The sequence below is a fragment of the Echinops telfairi genome, unplaced genomic scaffold, assembly GCF_000313985.2.
Source record: "Echinops telfairi isolate 266 unplaced genomic scaffold, ASM31398v2 ScPeMD7_443;HRSCAF=831, whole genome shotgun sequence".
NCBI classification, from domain to species: Eukaryota; Metazoa; Chordata; class Mammalia; order Afrosoricida; family Tenrecidae; genus Echinops; species Echinops telfairi.
This window is the reverse complement of record NW_022104341.1, coordinates 85,125,907-85,133,427: the sequence shown is the minus strand read 5'-3', so window position 1 is coordinate 85,133,427 and position 7,521 is coordinate 85,125,907. Positions and strand designations below refer to the sequence as shown.

Below are 7,521 nucleotides of genomic sequence, written 5' to 3'. Positions count from 1 at the left end.
TATTTTCATATCTTACACTGACTGCTGTCTCCCTCCCCCCAAAGTTTGTTGTTCATCCCCCTGGGGGGGAGGTGGTTCTGTGTCCATTGTTGTCATGGTTTCCCCCTTCCTCCCCTTCTTCCCTCTACCCTCCTGGTATCACTATTCCCATTTCTGTTCCTGAGGGGTTTATGTGACCTGGATTCCATGTGTCGTGAGCTCTTAACTGTACCAGCGTACATGCTCCAGAGTCTAGCTAGAACTGAAAGCCAGAATTGGGGTCATGATGGTGGGGGGTGAGGAAGCCTCAAATAATCAGAGGAATGTTGTTTGATCAGTGCTATCCTGCGCCCTATTTGACTCATCCCTTCTTTGTGCCTCTTCCGTGAGAGCATGTCCCACTGTCTACAGATGGGTTTTGGGTCTAAAGGTCCAGTTAAAGAATGATCCTGGAAGGTAGTAGAGACTTTACAAGTGTAGGTGCCATGTGAACTGGAAGGACGGATTGTTCATCAGGTAAACAGGTCGGGAGAGTAGAAAGAGAGGGTGGACATTTTGAGGGCAGAACAATATGGAAACCATGGACATGTGCGATAGCAGCTGACCCCCAAGTCCTTGTGGTGCAATAGTGGAGTTGTGCAAACAGAATGTTCTTTAGAGGCAAACATGACAAGACTTTTCACATACTTTGGATCTATTATTAGGAAAGACCAGTTCCTGGAGAAGACATTATGGGTGGTACAGTAGACTCTTAAGGAGATGAATGGACGCAGAAGCTGCAACAATGAGTCTAACAGAGCAACAACGAAGAGGGTGGGGTAGGACCAGGCAGTGTTTCAGTATTTTGTACAGGGCATGACAGCACTTGACAACAATACCAACGCCACTTGGGAAACCCAATGGAGTATGCACAGCTGCCACAAAGACTTCCGTCCAGACTTAGCGGCAAATACTGATAAGGGACCGATCATAATACACAAAGAGAAATCTATGACTAGTGAAGACTCATTTGAAGCACAGAATGTACAAAACCTGTGGAACAGAATCTCTAGCTGTTTGGCAAGGAAGAAATACAACTTAATGGGATGAAAACGAATGTTTCAGGTGAAGGGAAGGCACCTTGTAATTTTCTCTCAAATGAAAATGGTACAATTTGAGACCGTCTGAGGTTTAGTCAAAAGCTAATTCATAAAATACTATTTCGAGATTTATAATTGGTTAATCTTACCAGGTAATCCAATTGTATAACCTCCAAGTGTCTGCGAGACAGTCCATACGAAGGACTGCAGTGATGGAGAAATGTGCACAGCGTGTCTCTTGTAACCAAACACCATGACGTAAGCACAAAGGAACCACAGAGGCTGTTCTTAGAGGGTTCAGTCACTCATTTCTGAAAACAAATATTCTAGACTTTGTCCTGGGACTCTCCGTTAGATATTTGAATTCTGGGTGGCACAAACTTGGTGGCTAACCCAAAGGCTGGAGGCTCTGACTCCCACCCTTGCACACTCGAGGCTGCCTTCCTGCGCATGCCCCAGAGCAGCCCTTGCCCAGCACGCCCAGGTGACGGAGAGAGCAAAGCTGTCAGCTCCAGCTTGTGTCTGTGTAGTCTTGTTATCTGCATTTTGGGGTTTTGTTTGTTTGTTTTCTCAGTGGGATCCTTAATTTCATTCACTTCCTACTTAACAGCTGGAACTTCAACCTATGAAAGGTTTTTGTGGTTTCCTTAGCTACCAGGCACTGCCTTGAAACGGCACCTTGTCCTTATTCCATGACGTAAGCTGCCCTGGGCTCAGGTGGGAGGGCTGCGGGATCCCCGCACTGGGAGGTGTGTTCCAGCACATCCGCTCCTGCCCCACAAGCTCATTCCAATTGGCGGCCACCGATCAGCGCTCCATAGTCCTCGTGGACACGTCAGAACCTTTCTCCAGTAGACTTAAAGTATGTACTGTTTTCCTATGGGTCTTCAAATACCTGCCATTCATCTTCTCTACCTCTAAAATTCAACTTTTCCACATTATCTTTCTTGATTGCGTCATTAAAAAAAAAAGTCAAGATGTGGATATCTGGAGTAGGGTAGTCAGCCCACGGGGGTGGGGGGGGGGAGGAGGGAGAGGCGGGAGACACAGCAGTTTGAACCACCCCTTGCAGTAACAGCTCAGAGTACAACTTCAAAGATGGAAGAAGCAGACAAGTTGGCCTTGCTTTGAAATACGCCTACCTAGAGAACCAGATTTTGACCCCACCAACTGTTTAATAATGGCAAAAGTAAGAACCAGTAATTAAAATATATGTCAGTCATTCAGTATGCCCTCTCCCACCCACACACACACACTGTTTCTGAATAACTGGGTTTTTTCAATTTTTAGTTCAATGTAGTTTAAGTCATGTCTTAGTAATGCATCGCCACAGAGAGTGGCAATTAATCAAGATTTTAATGTCTTTTGAGGGACATCTTACTAAAAGAATATCAAGGACTATTTTCTGGTATCTTCAGGTATCTTCAAAACAAAAATATTTTTGTTTTGTGTTTTAAGAAACAACTGTTTTTAAATTAACCAATTATAGTAACCATCCAAGACTGTAAGACAGCTTCCCACATTCTGCCAGGCTGTCTGATGAGGATTTCAGAGTTCATCATGATTTTTTGTGAGATCTTCACCATAAATCTGTAGCTTGGCTTCCGACAAACATGTGTCAGTTCTCCAGTATCTCCTCCTTAGTTAACTTCTCACCCTTGTGTTTGCCCCACTCATTCACCAAATGCCTGGCCTCGGTCCTAATCTTGAGGGAGGATCCAGGGGCGAATCTCATCTCTGCCCAACTTGCCTTCCTTGTTCAGGTCTCGGAACTCATTAAACTGCTCCCAGTCTGGCTCGGAGAGAACCCAGTCTGGCTCCGGGCCACTGTCCTCGTGGGAAAACACATCAGCAACATACTCGTCCTGGTCCACGAGCCCATCCCCGTACCTGTCGATGTCCTCAGGGTTTCCAAGACCACCACGTCCTCCATATGCTGACACTCTGCGGGACGGAGGAAGGCAGTGACCTCCTCCGGAGTGGCTGGCTGGCCACTATCCAGGTCTGTGGCCTTGAACCTTCCCTCATCATGAGGGAGCAGCTCCTTAAAGGTGTGATGATCCGAACTGTCATGAAACTCGGCCGGGTTGCCTAGGCAGTAACCATAGGTGGCCTGTTCATATTCTCTCCAGGAAATGTTATCATCTTGTCTCGATCAGAGTCCTTCCAGACTTTCATAACATTGTCGAAGACAGATCTTTTCTGCACTCGTTTGATCCAGGTCTTCAGTTCCTCTGTGGTGACAAAGCCATCCCCATCACTGTCCATTCGATCCACAATCTTCCCCAGCCTCTCCTGGCTTTCGTTCGGAGGGAGCTGATGGAAGGTCTTGGAGTCTTCCTTGCCCAGGAAGGCCTCGTGGTCCTGCTGGAAGCTCTGCTTGGCCTCGGATGGCCGCTTGCCCACCTCCTTGCGCATGGTGGCTCCGGGCCAGCAGCAAGGGTGGTGCCTCAGGAATGAGGGCTCAAGCTTGCCGGAGGGGCTGGGGCCTGAGCAGACCTGGGTTTTGTTTGTTATTATTCCTTTTCTCACATCACCTAATGGGATCAACTGAGTCCAGATGACCCAGCCACCCTAGCACCTGTAATAGCTACAACTAGTGGGTAAGGTCACCACCCACTCCACCACCGCCTGACCAACAAACACAAATCTATGTTAAAATGATGCAATGTCTCAGAAATGACAGGCAATTTCTGTTTGCAAGAAGGAGCAAGATAGAATGGTATTACCTGAGTGACCTATGCACAGCCAAAAGAGCTTCTTGAGCAATAAAAGGCATTGAAATGACCAGAAGAGGAATTCCTAAGAATGATTTTCAGGTTCTTTCGATGAACAGAGAAAAAGACCTATGGAAAAACAAACAAACCAGAAAAAATATAAAGAAAAGAAAATCACGAACATTCTACAAGAGCAATGTTACAAAAATAAATGAAAAATTAGAAGCCATACAAAAAGAGCAAATAGAAATACAGATGACTAATACTAAGATACTAGAACTAGGTAACACGTTGAACGAGCAGAACAGCGGAGTTGAAGGAGTGGAAAGGCAAATTGGTGAGCCTGATCACGAGTTTCTCAAGAGCAATCTATGAGAAGAACGGTCCAAAACGAAAGCAAAGCATCCTGAAATAAGTAAGTAGTGTGTAGAATCCTATCAGGAGGAATAAATTACACCTGACAGGCTTTCCAGAACAAGAAGAAGCAGACGAACAAGGCACAAGAACTACTGGAAGAAAGCACCCTAATACCGTGCAACAGGAGGTGACCATCCACAGAGCTGCTCAAGAAGGGAAAGGCCCCCAAACAGGAAAGATCACAAAGGAAAGTCACTACGACATCTCGTAGTCAAACTTTCCAGTGTCAAACAATCCTGAGAGCTGCTAGGAAAAAAGAAAAGTTACCTACAATGGAGGCTTAATAAGCTCAGGTTATTCAGCAGAAATCATGCAGGCAATAAGAAAATAGAATGACCTATCAAAACTCTGAAAGAAAACTGCCAATCATGCTTCTTACATCCAACAAAATTATTCCTCAAATATGAGAGAGAAATAAGAATATTTCCAGATAAAGATAAATTAAAGGAATTTATAAAAACAATCTTACAGAAAATAAGGGAAGTTCTTTGGATTGAAAATCATGAACAACAGCAGACATAAAACAGATCAACATGCAAGACACCACCACTTAGAAATCAACCCACTTAACGCAACACTCAAAACAAATTTACAATACTAAACACAGTGAACCAGATATATCATTATACAAGGAAGACAATTAAAAAGCAATAGAGGGATACCAAGGGCTCAAGTAGAAAACAAATGTTTTGAGAATGATGATGGCAACATATGTACAAATGTGCTTGACACAATGGATGGATGGATTATGATAAGAATTACACAAGCCCCCAATAAAATGATTAAAAAAGAAAAGGAATAGAGGGAATAGTATCGCTATAAAACATTCAAACAGAGAAGAAGTCAAGCAGTTTGCAAGAAAGAACAGACTGCCTTTAACTCCGGACAAAAATAATAGCCTCAAAGAAAATGGGGTGGGGGGGTCTCATTAAAATAAAAAAATAGCCTATAAACACTAATATAATGGCAAAGAAAGAGCTGACAATAGAACTCGCAAAATGAACTCAGCAATATCTCACACACACACACATACAAAAGACAGCAAAATGACAGATATAAATGAACGTCTATCAATAATGACAGGGGGCCTTGGTGGCATAGAGAGCTACACATTGGACTGCTAAACTCATAACCACCACTTTGAAGCCATCGGTCTCTCCACAGGAGAAATGAGGCAGTCTATGGCCATAAAGATTTACAGTCTCGTAAATCCACAAGGGTGGTGCTCTTCAGTCCAGTCGGGTCACATGAATCAGAATCACCTTGGTGCAGTGACCTTGAGGTTTGGGCAGTAATTACACTGCACATAAGTGAATTAATTGCACAATCAAGAAAGAGGAGTGAAATACTTCAGAAAACAGGGCCCAGGGTGGTTGTGTGGCAGCGGTGGCAGTCATAGGGCACCTACTGCTGTTGCCGCCCGTGGTGCCCCTTTGCCCAGTGCCTCCCCAGCCTGGGCAATCTCTCCACCTGGCGCTCTATAGCAAGCAGTGTCAGTTTTCTATCAGAATATGAAATTATGGAGGCGAGGTTAAGCTTTCTTGCAGTGACAGATGTAAGATGGTGGACAGTGTGGAACTAAAGATCAGAAAATCAAGAGAATGTGGCTACTGGCTGGAGATCCAGAGCAGGCCTGAGAGCTGGAGCAGGCCAGAGACCAGAGACCCACGGGCAGGCCGGAGATCCAGAGCAGGCCTGAGAGCTGGAGCAGGTCAGGGCTCTGGAGCAGGCCAGAGACCAGAGACCCATGGGCAGGCCGGAGATCCAGAGCAGAGCTCTTCTGGTCTTCTCTTGGCTGTGGATACCAAACTAAGTCAGTTTCTGAGGACAGCCTCAGCTGATGGCAGCCGATCACAAATGCAAAACTAGGGACAAACTTAAGGGCCTTGGAAAGCTCACACATAACAGAAAACAAAATAGATGACCGGGGTCTCCTAGAAACAAGACAGTTGTGTGCATCAAAAGAGTAAAAAGAGAACGCACAAACAGAAAATAATTTTGGCAACGATGTATCAGACAAGGGACTAATCTCTAAAACCTATAGGAAACTGAAACACCTCGACAAGAAAAAGATGGACAATTCCATTTAAAAATGGGCAGAGGATTTAACAGTCAGCTTGCCAAAGAAGACATCCAGATGCCCAGGAACATGAAGACATGTCTGTGATCAGCAGTCAAATCAAAACAATGACTTAACACTTTACACCGTCATTGATAGCAAAGTTCACAAAAAATCCAATAACAAGTACTGGAGATGGTATAGAGAGATTGGAACCCTTATACGCTGCTGGACTGTAAAACCGTACAGCTACTGTGAAAAGTGGTGTGTTGCTTCCTTAAACACGTGGGAATAGAAATACCACATGACCTAGCAATGTCTCTACTTGGTACATTCCCTACAGAAATCAGGAGCAACGCATGAGCAGCTATATAGACACCCATGTTCCTCACAGCATCATTCACAACAGTACAAGATGGAAACAAATGTCCATCCGTGGAAGAATGGATAAATCAGCTTTGGTACATACACGCAATTGGATACTATGGATCGCTAAAGAATGACGACGAACCCATGAGAGACCTCCTGGCATGGATGGATTTGGAGACCATTATGCTGAATGAAGTTGTCATTGTTAGGTGCCATGGAGTGGGCTCCAATCCATAGCAGCCCTATGCACAGCAGACTGAAACCCTGCCTGGTCCCACAATCGTTCCTGTGCCTGAGCACACTGATGCAGCCACTGTGTCCGTCCATCTCCTGAAGGGCTTCCTCTCCTCCCCTGCCCTCCACTTCACCAAGCATAACGGCCTTTTCCAAGGGCCAGTGTGTCCAAAGTACGTAAGACAAAGACTTGCCGTCCTGGCCTCGAAGGAGCTCTTCCAGCATCACGAACACAACTACCACGAAACAGCAAACTGACAGGTAAGTGGTGGCTGAGTGAAGGTAGTAACAAAAGGGTAACTATTGTATGAGATCATTGTTAAAGAAAAAATCAAGATAGAGGTTTTCAAACCAAAAGAAATCGTTCGATGGCTGCCAACGGTGGAAAGGAAAGGGAGAAAAGAGGAAGCAATGGGCTAGAGGATAAACAGGTGCTAACTTGGGAAGATAATACCATTCAGGAGGGAGAAGAGTGATAAAAAAAGCAGGAGGTTGGATAAGAATTCAACAACTGCGGAGTGGGGACCCAAAGCCCATCTGTAGGCAGCTGGACATCCCCTTAAGGAAGGGTCTCGGGGAGGAGACGAGCCAGTCAGGGTGCAGGGTAGCAACGATGAAACATACAACTTTCCTCTAGTTCTTAAATGCTTCCTCTCCCCCCACTATC

At 45.1% G+C, this 7,521-nt stretch overlaps 1 pseudogene; it reads right to left on the bottom strand.

Annotated features, from left to right (window-relative positions):
- Nucleotides 1-2,606: 2,606 nt before the first annotated feature.
- On the bottom strand, nt 2,607-3,476 carry LOC101649568 (annotated as a pseudogene).
- Between the last annotated feature and the right edge of the window lie 4,045 nt (nt 3,477-7,521).